This window comes from Rattus norvegicus, chromosome 3 (assembly GCF_036323735.1).
Source record: "Rattus norvegicus strain BN/NHsdMcwi chromosome 3, GRCr8, whole genome shotgun sequence".
Lineage (NCBI taxonomy): Eukaryota > Metazoa > Chordata > Mammalia > Rodentia > Muridae > Rattus > Rattus norvegicus.
Window position 1 is genome coordinate 138,761,018 of NC_086021.1, and position 15,803 is coordinate 138,776,820.

Below are 15,803 nucleotides of genomic sequence, written 5' to 3' on the forward strand. Positions count from 1 at the left end.
TGCGGAAACCGGAGCCCTGCACACTGTGAGCGGGCACAGTGCAGGAGACTGAGGTTATGCAGAACTATGAAATGGGGCAGGATGATAACCTATAGTGACTGAAGCAGACACTGCTAAACCACACCCATAGCAGCATCCCTTGCAGTCGTCAAAGGACAGAGAGAGCTCTGTGACTATCTACAGGGAGATGGAGAGAGAAATTTTCCTGTGGATATAGTGGAACATTAATCAGGACAGATGCAGCCCTGACACTTGCTCTATAACAAGGAGAACAAATACTACATTGCTCAAGTCAATGGATGATCTAGAGGCGGAAAATAGATGAAGTTGCTGGGGGTGGGGAGAGGAGAGACTATGGAATTATTATCTGATGGGTACAGAGACCGTGTTGTGGATGATAAGAAAGGACTGGAAAGAGATGGTGGAGGTGGCTACATAACAATGTAAGTGTACGCCTAAAGATAGAACAGTAAATTCCACCTTATGTATATTTTATGATAGACACATGTTGCAACTTTGCAATCCTCCCAGCTTCCTGCTGACTCAGCAGAGACAAGCAGTCCTGGGGAGGCTGGAAGTGGGGACAGGAAACTCATGACATCTCAGCCCCCAGCCCATCCAGCACATGACTTCACTGACTACCTGGGGAGAGCAGAGAGGGAGACCAGGCCCAGCCAAGGATCTGAGGTGCTCCCAAGGTGCCCAGGTAGCACTTAACCCCATGAAGAAGGCAGAAGAGATGTCTTTGCAGGGAAGGTGGCAAAGAACCCAAGTAGAACAGAAGGGGACTCAGCTCCCCGGGGCTCCAGGCCTCCAGTACCGGCTGCATCGGAGTAACATACCTGGCTTCTGGAGACTAGCCCAAGCTGGCCCCTCAGTTTAAGAAAAGGCAGCCTGTTGAATACATTGGGTGTCAGAGTAGCCCTAGGGTCTAGATCCACACACATGGTGTCAGGGACAAATCCCCTGCATTTAGAACATTAGCAAGCTATGTCTTTGCTGTCGCCAGCTCTCTGCCTCCTATAATTGAGGTCCTAGAAATGGCAGCGGTGACTCCTGTGGAGGGATGGTGGAGTTTTGACATTCCCAATACCAGAATGGCACATTTGAGAGACAGCATACGGCAATGGTGCCTCATTTGACTCAGCCCCAATATCCAGGGATCAGACCCACTGGGAGTCCAGCGTGCTGGCTCAGCCTACTCCACCCCAAATACCTCAGGGACTGTTTTCAAAAAATGAAGAGGAGGGGTTGGGGATTTAGCTCAGTGGGGATTTAGCTTGCCTAGGAAGCGCAAGGCCCTGGGTTCGGTCCCCAGCTCCGAAAAAAAAAAAAAAAAAAGAAGCAAAAAAAAAAAAATGAAGAGGAAAGACAATCCCAGGAACAAAGAGCACTGTCTCTGTGTGAAAACCTGGTATAGAAAGGGAGGTACCATAGGGTTGGATTGGGGTGACTTACCTAATTAGGCACCCAGCACTTCTTGGGAATAAATTCTGTCCTGGGAGAAAGGGAGGGATAGCAATCTTGGGACCCAGAGAACTTGTGGCCCTGAAAGAATTCCTCCTGTGAACAATGACCTTTGGACAGCAATGTCCTCAGACAGAAGTTCCTGATGTTCATTATGCTGAAGAAAGGGCTTACATGACCACACTGGAGCTGGCATATGCCATGTCAGAGTCATTGGAGTGCCCTGGAGTACTTTGGAAACCTATGTTCACTGCATGTGAGACCAAGTGTCCCAGAACATCTAGGGAAGACAGGCTGGGGCCCTGACCCCTGACAGAGGCAAGGTCATTGTGGGTAACTTTCTCCAGTATAGGATTCAGTTTCTGTTTCCTGTACCCCAGGGCTCCCTGCAACTTCCCTATCAGCTGGAGAAAGAAAGATACAGATGAGGCCAGCTGAGGAACACCAGAAAGAGGAATAGAGTGTAGTGGGCGATTCTAGAAGTAGTTTATTTCAAAATAGAGGAAAACCCTAAACATAGGCTCAACATCAGTTGTTCAAGCCACAGAATCCATACATAATGTCTATTTTCCTTTTGTTTTTCCAGACAGGGACTCATGTATCTAAGAATGCCTATGAGGCTGAGGATGACTTTGAACTTCTGATCTTCCTGCTCTCTCCCAGATGCTGGGGTTACAGATGTGATCATCATACCTGCTTTATGGGGTGGTGGGGATTGAACCCAGGGCTTCATTCATCCTAGGAAACGATTCTGCCAATGCAGTGCATTCTCTCTCTCTCTCTCTCTCTCTCTCTCTCTCTCTCTCTCTCTCTCTCTCCCTCTCCCTCTCCCTCTCCCTCTCCCTCTCCCTCTCCCTCCCCCTCCCCCCCACCCCCCCCCCTGATAAGTTCCCCTGCTCAGTCCTTGAATTTGCTCTGAAACCAGGCTAGCCTTTAGTCCATGATACTCCTGCCTCAACCTACAAAGTAGCTGGGATTATGGACTTACACCACCAGGCCCGGTGACAACTAACCAGTGACTTTGACTGAAGTAGTAGAAAGCCCGCAGCTCATTCCTCAGCCTAGTTTTGACTCGTTCTGACTGACAAGCCCACGACAGGTGAAGCGGTGATGTGAATGAGGCTGAGTGGGAGTCCATTAGAGTAAGAAAATTAAGGGAGGGGTGGGCATGGTCATGGTGGAGGGTTGGCTGGGATCTGGATTGGAATTCAAGGTGGGAATGGGCACAGGTGAGGAGAAGATGGAGTCTGGGTAGGAGCGTGGGGCATGCGTTTGGGGTTGGGATGGTGTGTTGGAGATTGTGGGAATAAGGCATGTAGTTTGTGGTTGGAGCTGCCATTCCAGTGGGGGAGCTCGAGATGGGAATAGCTGTGGAGGAAGGAGGAAGGTTATGGTTGGGCCAAGGCTGGGGCTGGAGAGGACCTAGCATGGGGGAATAAGTTGGATTTCATGTCTAGGGTTTGCAAGGATTTGGAGGGTCCAGGAGTCACCCCGACATGCCATATCCTATCCGAGAAAAGCCAAGGCCCACTCCACTCCCTACTCCCAGGCCCAGAGATGGTAGTGTCTGTGCCATGGGAGGAAATGGCTGCTGGGCTGGCTGACCTGCCTTCCAGAGAAGGGAACTGGAAGAAAGGCCAAGAACTCAGTGCAGCTGTCTCTCTGCTTCTGCTTCCCAGGAGAGGAGGATCCTTTCTTGGGGGCTGTTTCCTCTTTCCTGAACCCTCAGTCCTCTCTCTGTCCAGCTGTTATCTGGCTCAGAGGACAGCTGAGGGCTTGCATAATCTCAGGACAGGAAAAGCCTAGACACAGGAGAGCCCCCACTGGACCAAGGGCTTGGGAAGGACAGCTGAAGTGGGGCCCAGGACCACAATGAAGTTTTCTCCCAGGCGAATGGGAAGAGAGGCTGGCATTATCATTCTCCAGCGAGGCTCAAACTTGTCTCTCTGGACCACCTAGCTTTTGGGGAGAGTCCCTGGGAGCCAAGCCTGAGTGGGAGGAACATCACAGGCAAGTGGATCAGGGCATTCAGCTTCCAAGTCCTCCACAGCCCCCTACAGCCTGGCTTGGTCTAAGAACCTCCAAAGAAGCAGGTTGTGAGTATCTAAACCAGCATGGTGGCATACAGGTGCAAACCTAGCATTCAGAAGGCTGAAGCAGGAGGACCTCAAGTTCAAGGACAGGCTCTACTACAAAGTGAGACCTTGTTCGAATAAAGAAGAAACAAGACCACAGAAATGCCTCAGGGATTAAGAGCACCGACTGCTCTTTCAGAAGACTCCAGTTAGAATCTCAGCACCCACATGGCAGCTCACAACCATCTGTGACTCCCGTTCCAGAGGATCTGACGCCCTCTTCTGGCCTCTGTGGGTAATGCATGTGTGTCCATGGAGGCAAAACACCCGTACACACTGGAAAACAGGAAAACAAGACCATAGAAAGGACTCCACCACTCCTTTTTGTTGTTTGTTTTTGTTTTTTGAGGTAGTATTTCTCTGCTTAGCCCTGGCTGTCCTGGAACTCACTCTGTAGACCAGGCTGGTCTCAAACTCACATATATCTGCCTCCACCACAAGACGCTGAGACTAAGGGCATGAGACACCATCTCCAGGCCCACAAACCACTCTAATATACAGTACAAGATTCTCTGCCATTTGAGGGCCGACTATGTGAGGGAGCTGCTCATAATTGGATCTATTTCTGCTTTTTTTTTTTTTTTTGGTGGTGGTAGTGGTGGGGTGTGTAGGGGGGTTGTGTGTGTGTGTGGGAGAGAGAGAGAGAGAGAGAGAGAGAGAGAGAGAGAGAGAGAGAGAGAACAAATGGGATGTCCTGCTTTATCACCCAGCAAGCCCCAGTGATCTGAGAGTTAAAAGTGCAGGTGGCCATACCAGAACTTTTTACATGGCTGCTGAGAGATCTGAACCCAGACTCTGTAGCTCGATCTCTTACCTGCTTACCCACTCTCACGCCATCTTCTCAAGCCACCCCCCCTTTTTTGAACAGGGACTCACTATCTAGGCCAGATTGGCCTTGAACTCAGCACCATGCCCACCTCACTTATTCCTTCTGTAGTGAGGCCATGACACATTACTACCTGCTCTTCAGTACTTTACACTTTGTGAGGGTGAAATATGCTCTCCAGCCCTTAATTTCAGTCTTGACTTTGTGAACTGTTTGACCAATAGACAACTGTTAATGGACGAGACGTAAGCAAGTTCTTAAAATCTGTGGTGGCCTTCCCATATGTGTCCTTGCCACTGTCATGCAAAGAACAGGCTACAGGTAGCATGCTGGCCAGAATAGGAGACGCATTGCTCTGAAACAAACTCCAGCTGTGTGAGCCTGCACCATCCAGCCCTGAGTCACCCCGATACCCTGTGGGGTGGCTGTAGGTGCCACATGGAGTTTCCCTGCAACTCTGGGGATTTAGACCAGCTCTGGGGTTGACTGGTAATGGAGGTTTGGTGTCCTGCTTGTTCAGCTCCCTTAGCAGACTAAGGCCTGGAGGCCTGGACTCTCACTTGCTCTTCCTTAGAATAAGGGGACAGGGTCAGGATTGGCATCTCCTCCCTTCATCCTTCCCTTGGGTCTATGGAAACCTCTGTAAATAAAAAGCCCAAGGCAGCTCCATGGTGAGTGAGACACCCGGGCTCAGAGTGAGCCTGCTGGTCCCTGTGGCGTGGGTTCGGCCAGTCTCATTCTAGATGGAAGAAACAAGATGCAGAGAAATTTAGAGATTTTCTCGGAGAATATTCATTTTGATTAAAAAAAAAAGATGAGAGGTGGGCTGGACAGAAGGATCAGATGGGGAAGGGGAGGGAATGTGGGAAGAGACAGCTAGAACTGAGGGCCATTTGAGGGGTGGTATGGAAGTGTGGTGCAGTGTAACCTCTCTAAAATATATAAAATATATGAAGCTTCAAATAATGGGGGAGACAGAATCATGATTCTTTTTTTGTCACTAAACAAAGCTTACAGTACTGGGACTGGGTTACATCCAATTGAGTTGTTGGCCAAAGGGCCCCATGAAAATCCCCAAACAATCCAGGCTGTTGCTAAGACAGCAGGTTGCTCTCCACAAACTGATAACAAGGCCCCATCACTGAAGACAGTGTCTACACAACTCACTGAACACGAGAGGTCGAGCTGGTGCTGCACAGAGCTGTACTATAGCCCAGTGTCTTTGGTACAGGGACATACTCTACAGGCTACCAAAAGAGAAACTAAACACCAACCCAGCCACAAAACCTTTGATCTACAATGCTGTCCTGCTTGCAGGATATGCTGGAGCAACGGTGGCCCAGCTGTGGGAGTGGCCAACCAATACCTGATCCAGTTTAAGATCCACTCGATGAGATGGAGCCCATGCCACCTGGTTTGGGTGACCAAGGATAGAGCCTAGATAGCCCACGGACCTAGGGTAAAGCCAAGTAGTACTTTGTCTTTTTTTTTTAAGTAGTAATAAAATGACAATGATATTCTGCTATACTCATAGATCAGCGCCTTGCTCAGCCATCATCAGAGAAGCTTCCTCCTGCAGCTCATGGGAACAAATTGTGCAGAGAGTGAGAGACCTTAAGACACTCTGCTCTAAAAAAGAATTTTCCATCAAATCCTCCCCTCAGAGCTCAGGGAAGCCTGCAGAAAGGAGGGAAAGAGAGTAGAAGTCAGAGGGAACAGAGGACCAGGAAAACAAGGCCTCTAAGTCAACTGAGCGAAGTCATGTGAACTCACAGAGACTTCTCGAAGCAGTGAGCACAGGGCCTACTGGGGTCCACACAGGTCCTCTGTGGATTTATTATAGCTTCTAGCTTAGGACTTTTATGGAACTCCTGAGTGTGTAAACAATGGGTCTCTGAGTCTTGTGTCTTCTCTTGGGTTACCTGGTCAAGCTTCAGTGAGATGGTTTTTGTTTTATTAAATTTTATCTTGATAGATTGACTGTTATCTCTTAGAAGCCTATTCCTTTCTAATAAGAGACAGAAAGGAGTGGGTCCAGGTGATAAGGAAGGAGTGGGAGGAGAGGAAACTAATCGGAATGCTTGTATGAGAAGAGAACCTATTTTCAATAAAAGCAGAAAAATTGGCTACAAAACCCAAACTTCCAAACAGCAACGGTATAAATAAACCAGAATGTGTCTCGAGGTAACATTGGCGTACAGTTTATGTTTACGTCTGAATGGGTTAAAATAGGGACTTTTTACATAGTCCCTGGGTGGCCTTGAACTTGTGCTCTTCTTGCCTCAGCTTTCTTAGTGCTGGGATTACAGCTGTGTGCCGCCATGTGCATCTGGCAACTTGATGATCATTTTGAAACCGGACTCCTTTGTTTTCAGTCAGCTATTTTCTACTCAAGGTCCAAGGTGGCTGCTGGTTGCTCCAGCCACTAAGCAAGAAAGAGGAAGGGTTAATTCAGCCCATGCCCAACGTTGTCACATCTCCTTAGATTATGTGTTTGTTTGTGTCAATCTACATAGAAGTTAGTCACAGGGTCTAAGTAATTGTCCTAATAGAGAATGTGCTGGATAAGTACTAGAGAGTCATTACTAAGTCCATTCATTTCCCCTACCCAGACTCTGGGCTCCTGCGAAGGTGCACCAGCCAATTTGCCAGTGTTTGTGCAGAGCCTCCAGTGTCCCCCAGAGGGTGCCAGAGCCCTCTGCTTCCTCCACCTTCAGACATTTGCTAGCTAGATTTTTTTCTGAAGGCCCTGGAGGGGCAACTGAGCTCTCATATCTGGATGCAGGAAGCACGAGTCTTTTGGAACATCAAAGCCAACCCCAGTACCAAACCTCTTCCAGCAAGACCACACTCCTAATCCTCCCCAAACAGCCCTCAACTGAGAAGCAAGTATTTAAATACCAGAGACTGGTGTGTGTGTGTGTGTGTGTGTGTGTGTGTGTTGGGGAGGGGCTTGTCATTCAAACCAACACAAGGACAACAAGCAGAGCTAAACAGGAGCTCCCTTTGGGCTAGGACAGGAGACTCTGAGGCTCCGGTGGCTGTCAGCCCATCCTGAAGAGCAGCAGGTGAAGGAGAGGCAGAGAGAGAAATTCTAAAGTGAATGAAAGGCGAACCTGGGGTAGAAATGCAAGCCTGCAACCCCAGCACTCAGAGGTGGAGGCAGGAAGACTGGGAAGGAATGTGAAATTCTGTGGTTAAGGCTTCCAAAATTCAGGACCTACTACATAAGACCCTAACTCAGAACAAACAAACGAGCACAAAACAGTGCACCAAGCATGATTGTACATGCCTATAACGCCAGCACTAGGGAGGCTGAGGAAGGAAAATCTAGAGTTTGAGACCAGTCTTTCTACATAATGAAACAGAGGGAGGGAGAGCTCGAGGGAGAGGGTGGGGGACTAGGGGTGTGGCTCAATAGCGAAAACTTGCCTAGAATGCACAAGGTCCTGGATTTGACCTCAGCACTACAGAGAGAGGAGAGGAGAGGAGAGGAAGGGAGGGGAGGGGAGGGGAGGGGAGGGGAGGGGAGAGAAAGAGAGAGAGAGAGAGAGAGAGAGAGAGAGAGAGAGAGAGAGAGAGAGAGATGCAGGGACGAAAGAGGAGGAGGGGAAGGAGGAAAAGAGGAGAAGGAGAAAGAACAGAAGGAGAAAGAAAAAGAAAGAAGAAATTAATATCAAACAGCTACTGAGGGCTGGGGGCCTGGTCAGGCCTAGCAGCTTCCTGAGCGCAGTACATGGAGCCTCTGAACCAGCTCCTGCTATCATCTCCGTTCTCAGGAAGCTGAGTCACAGGGAGGTAAAGAAACTGAGCTGGGGGTTGTGCTGCAGCTGGGCGGGGAAGGAATGTGAACATGGGCAGCCATTTCCTGAGGCCAGCTCTGAACTACCCAGATACATACACTGCTTGCTAAAAGAACCTGTAAACAAAAGGTGAGCAAACCGATCAGAACGGATGACCCAAAGAGCAGAAAGGAGTTTAGGGAAAGGGACGTTTTAATGCTATTATGTTCATAAAACAATAAAGCAGCCATCAAGGAAAAGAGCAAAAATAAGCCCTGGAAATTTTAAATAGAATAGCTAAAAGGAAACTTAAATAGAAAGGAATATGAAATTCTGTGGTTAAGCTTTCCAAAATTAACCCACTTTTCCTTTTTCTAATTTTAATTTAGTATACTTTTGCAGGTGTGCGTGTACATGTACGTGTACATTTGTGTGTGTGTGTGTGTGTGTGTGTGTGTGTGTGTGTGTGTGTGTGTTGTCAGAGGATATCTTTTTTTTTTTTTTTTTGGTTCTTTTTTTCGGAGCTGGGGACCGAACCCAGGGCCTTGCGCTTCCTAGGTAAGCGCTCTACCACTGAGCTAAATCCCCAGCCCCGTCAGAGGATATCTTTGTGGAGTTGCTTCACTCTTCCTACCTTTCAGGAGCTCTCCTGCTCATGTAGCAAGTACAAATGAGCCTCCTCATCAGCTCTTTGCCCCTCTTCATTGGTGGGAGTGTTGGGGAGCTTGGGGGCCAGAAGAGCCTTGACTTCAACTAAAGCCACATGTACCACTAAATCCCAATGACAAGAGGGAGGATAAGGCATTCAAAGCCACCAGCTGCCACATAGCAAGTCCCAGGCCAACCTGGTCTCTGTGAGATCCTGTTTCAAAATACAAACAAAAAAACCCAAGTCCTGTATTCTCTAGAGGATAGGTACAATCAGCCTGGGCCCTGTTTAGTTCACAGGAGGGGTAGGCTTCCATTAGGAGAAGCCAGGATGAAGGAAGATAAGACTAAAAGCAAGAGACACGGTGGCCCTGGGTCCTTAAATATACCACTCAGGCCCAGGATTAAGCCTTCCCTAAAGCTAAAAGCTAAAAGGTCTCCAATTAATTATCCAGTCATCTTTGTCTTCACTGTCTCCCTCAGCTCTCAGATGAGCCACTGTCGAGGTGAGCTGACAGGACTTGGTTGTAAGGTCTCTAAGGAGAAACAAACAGAAATCACATAATTGCCTTGAGAGAGCAATTCATCAAAGAAAGGTACCAGGAGAGGAGGCTGGGGGTGTACCTCGGTGGCTGAGTATCTGCTTATGGTCCACAGACCCTGGGTTACATCTCAGACCCCAAAAGGCATGAAAGAAAAAGGGGGAAGGCAGGAAGAGAAAGATGGAGAGGAAGCTAAAAAGGCAGGAAGAAATGCTGGGTAAACCCAATAGCAGTCCCATGTTTCAGTCACACAGGACCCAGGCTTGAGAATGTGTACACGGCAAACAGGTTTCCCGGTGAAACATGAGACAATGCCTGATTCTTATCGCTGGAAGAAATAAAAAAGAGAACTAGAGAACTAGAATAGAGCCTGGACATGGTGCCTTTGATCCCAGCACCAGGGAGGCAGAGGCAGGCGGATCTCTGCATTTGAGGCCAGCCTGGTCTACATAGCAAGTTCCAGGACAGCCAGAGTCACAGAGAGAGACCCTGTCTCAAAAAGAAGGGAGGGAGGGGGGAGGGAGGGGTGGGAGGGAAGGTAGGAAATTAGAAACTATGGCCATGACCACTGCTCTTTCTCCCTGCAGTTACTATAAAACCTTATTTTCTTTTTACTGTAGCCCAAAGAACAAATTCTTTCACCATTCCTCCAATCTGCTTGCCGCACCAATGGCATAGGTGGGGAAGTTTCACCTCTCCACTTCTCTCCTCCACCTAGAGACCCTGGACAGCCCTGGAGAGCCTGCACTCTCATCGTCATCAGAAATCTTCTGATGGGGTGCCCCTAGTAGGGCCACAAGACCTCTCTGATCAGCTCTCTGTAGCCACAGTGCTTCCGGAGTGATGAGGAATCCTCTCTGGGAACGCCTTCTGTCTGCCCACGCCTGTCCCAGCAACTCTCTGATGGATTCAAGAGGCTCCTTGTCTTACGGAAGACTGCTGCCTTCAGAGTTGATGGACCCAGCATGTTTAGCCCGAATGAGGGAGAAAAGAAGCATAGATTTCTTTTGGTGAGATGGAGGGGTTTTTTATTAATTTATTTACTTATTAAGACAAGATCTCTTTGTAGTACTGATTATCTCGGAGCGCACTATGTAGACACTCTAAAACTCACACAGGAAGATCTCAGGGATCTTCTTGCTTCTATCTCTTGAGTGCTAGGATCAAAGGCATGTACCATAGTGCCTGGCCTCGTTCTCTGCTCAGTCCATGTCCCCAGTGTTGTAGGCTTTCTTTCTCCCTCCTCTTTTGGCCCTTCTGAGACAGACACATTTACCTGAGGGCCTCCGTGTGACATCACACTGGGGGTGGGTTCAACAGTTTCATCCCCAAATGATGATTCAGTAAGGCTTACCCCCTGCACTCCACACAAACCGCCTACCAGGCCAAACAGAACGTCTGCCAAGGCCATCCTACCTGTGGCTTTCTTTACATGGGACCTCCATGGAGCCCTTCTAGGTTAACAGACAATAAGTGGAGTCAACACATCCCCATCAGCTTGTAGAAGCTACTGAAAACATCTAACCTTCTTCCCAAGACTGGATTCTTTACTCTGTCAGGGGTTGAGGAGGAGGGGAGGCCATGACGGAGACCAGAGAGGGAACGGTCTCCAGTACAAGCCTGGCTCTGAAAGCACTCCTAGCCTTTAATCCCAGCACTTTGGAGGCAAATGAATTGGATCTCTGTGAGTGCAAGACAAGCCAGATCTATATAATGAGGCCCGTCATTGTCGTCATCATCGTCATCATCATCATCATCATCATTATCATCATCATCAAAAAAGGCTTTTCCCAAACAAAAAAATCCAGTCCCTCATTTGCATACATTGTGGCCCTCGTTGGGACAGCCACAACCCATCATTTATACCTGGGATTACTCGCTCACTCCCGTGCGTCTTGCTCTATTTAAATGAGCCAAAAATGAATAATGTCCGGGTCCAGAGTTAACTGACTCCTCTAGCCTTTGCCAGCATCTTCACTCAAGTGCATACAGCTAAACACACACACACACACACACACACACACACACACACACACAAATACATAAACACACATACAGGAATACACAAACACATAGGCAGATGCACATACACACAAATACATAAACACGCACACTGATGTGGTGGGCACTCAGCAGTATTCCCATGCTTTCTAGTATTTCTTCCTGAACTGCGGAGATTAAAACGAGATTATGTTTCCCAGACTTCCTTATCACTGTCTATGACCACCAAACCATCCCGTAAGAACTAACTGCTCGTGCTCGCTTCGGCAGCACATATACTAAAATTGGAACGATACAGAGAAGATTAGCATGGCCCCTGCGCAAGGATGACACGCAAATTCGTGAAGCGTTCCATATTTTTTACAGCAAATACAGAGGCGAATGCCAGCAGCAAACCACTGAACTGAGAATAGGTCCCCTATTGAAGGAATCAGAGAAAGAACTGGAAGAGCTTGAAGGGGCTCGAGACCCCAAAAGTACAACAATGTCAAGCAACCAGAGCTTCCAGGGACTAAGCCACTACCTAAAGACTATACATGGACTGACCCTGGACTCTGACCCCATAGGTAGCAATGAATATCCTAGTAAGAGCACCAGTGGAAGGAGAAGTCCTGGGTCCTGCTAAGACTGAACCCCCAGTGAACTAGTCTATGGGGGGAGGGCGGCAATGGGGGGAGGGTTGGGAGGGGAACACCCATAAGGAAGGGGAGGGGGGAGGGGGATGTTTGCCCGGAAACCGGGAAAGGGAATAACACTCGAAATGTATATAAGAAATACTCCATCTCAGCACCTCAGAGGTAGTGGCAGGCAGATCTAGGGAGGCACAGCGAGAGAGTGTACGCACGTGCGTGCATGCGTGTGTGTGTGTGTGTGTGTGTGTGTGTGTGTGTGTGTGTGACAGAGACAGAGACAGAGATAGAGACAGAAGAGACTGAAAAGTCACAGTCTGTAAGAATACAAATCTGCTAAAGAACTGTTACTCAAAATGGACAAAGAACTCCATTTGTTTGTTTGGCTGGTTGGTTGGTTTTTTGAGAGAAGATCTCACTTTGTAGCCCAGGCTAGACTGAATTTCACAGGCTATGAACTTCCTACAGACTTCCCGTCTCATTTATCAGGTTCTTGAGGTAGACTTAAGTCACTAAACCTGGCTTGATAGCTTCTTACGAAGCTAAACATAGTCCAACTATAGATAGCATCTAGCAGGCATACTGGATACGTATCTGACAGTTTTGAAATCTCAAGTCCACGTAAAATCTAGTACATGAATTTTATAAAAACCAGAAGCAACCAGTCACTGGTGGGTCATACTTGGCCACATAACAAATTCAAGGCCAGCTTGAACTATATGAAGCCCTATCTCAAAACAAAACAAAACTAACAAAACAAAAAACTCAATGAAATTATAGACTTTAGTCAACCTATCAGTTTTGGTCCATTCCAATGAATGAATGGGTAAGCAATTTTAAGGACAGTTGCTCTGTGGAATATTACTCAGCCATAAAAAGGGAGCGGGATAGCTGCAGTAGTATCTAGGTTAGTAATGTGGTTGCCGTGCAAGCGTGAAGGCCTGGGTATGGGTCTCTAGCACCTATCTAAAAAGAAAAGCCAGGCGCAGGGACTACAGAGATGGCTCAGCATTTAAGAGCACTGTCTGCTCTTGCAGAGGTCCCAGACTCAGTTACACCCCCATGGCTGTTAACAACCATGTACCACGCTTCCTAGGGATCTCTGTGAGCATCAGATATACATGCAGGTAAACACACACAAGTAAATACATCTTTTGTTAAGGCGGTTGTAGCAGTTCATGCCTGCTACCCAAGTGCCAGGGAAGTGGGGGCAGGCAGACCCCTGAGCTAACAGGCAGCTAGCCTAGCCAATTAGTGAACTCTGGCCTTGCTTGGTAAGGGACTTGGTTTGTTTTAAAAAGTAGGTGGGCAAAGAGAAGTAAGGTAGAAAACAATAGAAGGAGACAGTCAACACTGACCTCTAGCACACATACTTACACACATGCACACACATACACACACTTGCATACACATGCACATGCATACAAGCACACATGCACACACATACAGTTGCATACACAAATGCATGCACACACGTGCACACCTGCACATACACACACACATGAACACACCTGCACACACACACACACACACACACACACACACACACTAGAATGGGGGGGTGGACTCTAAAATGTTTATCCTTGGGAGGAAGAAGGCAAGTGTGAAGGTGTCCGGTCACACCTAGCCCACACTGAGAAAAAGGCAGAACTCTAAAGATGATAAAGAGCTCAGTAGTCAGCAAGAGCACAGGGGAAGATGCGGGGTAGGGCACAGAGGGGTTTTACGGCAATGAAACTATTCCATATGACACTATAATGTCTCGTTCATGACATATGGATCATAGAAAACACAACACAGAGAGTGAACCCTGGCTAGGCTTAGTGGTCCACAACTAAAGTTCAGCCACTTAGGAAACTGAGAGAAGAGGTTTGTTTCAGTCCGAGAGTTTACAGAGAGCCAGGGAGCACAGTGAGATCTCTGAGGGCAGGGAGGAAGGCTGAGGGCTGCAGCTCAGGTGGAAGAGTGCTTGCCTAGCATATAAGAGGCTTGCAATTGATCCCCACCACTAATAATCCAGTGTGGTATCTCCCAAATGTAATCCCAGCATGGGAAGGGTACAGGCAGGAGGATCAGAAGTTCCAGGTCACCCTTAGGTACCCAGTGAGTTTAAGACCAGACAAAATTATATAACTCCTGGTCTCTAAAAATAAAAGATTGGTCTGTAACACAAACTATAAACTAGTGTTGGTCCGTTCATTATAACAGAATGCACTGGATTAATAAGACATTTCTAGTAGGAAAAACTGTGTGGGGTGGCATGGAACTCCTCTAACTGCCCAGCAACTTCAAATTTTAAAGTCATTTTGTAAAGAAAATATTCCTAGCTGGGTGTGGTGGTACACATCTTTAATATCAGCGCTGGGGAGACAGAGGCAGGCATATTCCTATGAGTCTGAGGCCAGCTTGGTCTCCACAGTGAGTTCCAGGCCAGGTGAAGCTACATAATGAGACTGGTCTCAAAATGAATAGAAACCCAATGGTTTGCTAAGGAGGCAATCGGCAATGGAAGGCAAGCGCAGTGGGGCGGCAGCCACAGAGGGGAAGGTCCAGATCTTATAGTAAGATCAGATGACTGGAAGGCCATGATCCTGGAGCTAAGCACTTGGAGTCCTAATGTAGCAGCGGTCCAGGATTATCTGTGGCTCAGGCTGGTGCAGGGTTCTTACAATTCGTATACCATTTACTAAATTCATTATTCAAGAGGGCCAGAATCAGAGGCATTGACAGGAAGATGACAGGGTTTCTGTCTAGCTCCCAAGAGGTAATTTCAGTGCATTTGAAATGCCCTCCTGCATGCCAGGAATGGGTTGTCCTTATAGCAACGTGATCTTGCTGAGGTGACACTCTGTGACACAGGCCCGGGTTTATGTGGTGCCGGGGATCCAAGCCACAGTTTGGTGTATGCCAGGGAAGCACTTGAGCATCTGAGCTGCACAGCCAGCCCATGAAGCCCTTATCTTCAGAAGAGGACAAGTGTTAATGCTGAGAACCAAGTTAAGGTTCCACAAATTGCTTCAGTTTGACAGTGTGCAAGTGTCAGGCCACTAAGCAAGTGTGTTGCACTCTCCTGCACCCGGGCCTACCCAAGCACTGTGCTGGAAATAGACACTTGCATGCCTGGGAGAGAAGCCAGGGAGCAGAGCCTAGGACTCACTCAGCAGTCTCTTGAGTAAGCCAGGAATCGTGTGAGCAGAGTACTTTTGAGTCTAAAGCAGGAGAAATCCTACAAGTTTGAGGCCAATCTGGTCTACATAGCAAGTCCCATACCACCTATGGCTACACAACAAGAGCCTCTCTAAAATGAAAAACAAGTAAATAACACTCAAACAGCCAGACTCCCATGGGGAAACTCTAGAACTTAGCACAGCCTGTTCTCCCTGAGTCTCTGATGATTAGGCAAGGCTGTGAGGACGATGTTCTAAGCTGGGATAAAGCCAAGGGCCTTTTTACAGGTGAGTTGATCACGGGAACTCAGGACATAGCTCTGGCAGGCTGCACCCACTCCCCACCCACCACTGGTCTCCCTAAGACCCACACAAGCACAGGTCCACCTGACCTGTCAGACTGCCATCGGGTTTAATGTCTCTCCATAGACTCAGAACCTTTGATAACAGTCTGTGTCCTGTGGGACACTGCTGTCCTCTGCAGGGTGAGGAGGCCCCTTCTTAGAGCAACCTCAAGGTCTGATGGAGGTCGAATGTCCAGTCTATCGATCTGTATTGCTTTAGGCTTCAGAGACTGTAACACTGAACAGACACCTCATTGCAGAG

At 48.1% G+C, this 15,803-nt stretch overlaps 1 long non-coding RNA gene and 1 other non-coding gene across 2 annotated transcripts; both read left to right on the top strand.

Moving 5' to 3' along the window:
- Positions 1 to 7,970: 7,970 nt before the first annotated feature.
- Positions 7,971 to 11,339, top strand: LOC120101662 (uncharacterized). The gene is made up of 2 exons (XR_005502464.2): positions 7,971 to 8,360; positions 10,119 to 11,339. It is a non-coding gene; the product is annotated as an uncharacterized LOC120101662 (long non-coding RNA).
- A 316-nt stretch (positions 11,340 to 11,655) lies between these two features.
- On the top strand, positions 11,656 to 11,762 carry LOC120102129 (U6 spliceosomal RNA). The gene has a single exon (XR_005503133.1). It is a non-coding gene; the product is annotated as a U6 spliceosomal RNA (small nuclear RNA).
- The last annotated feature ends 4,041 nt before the right edge of the window (positions 11,763 to 15,803 follow it).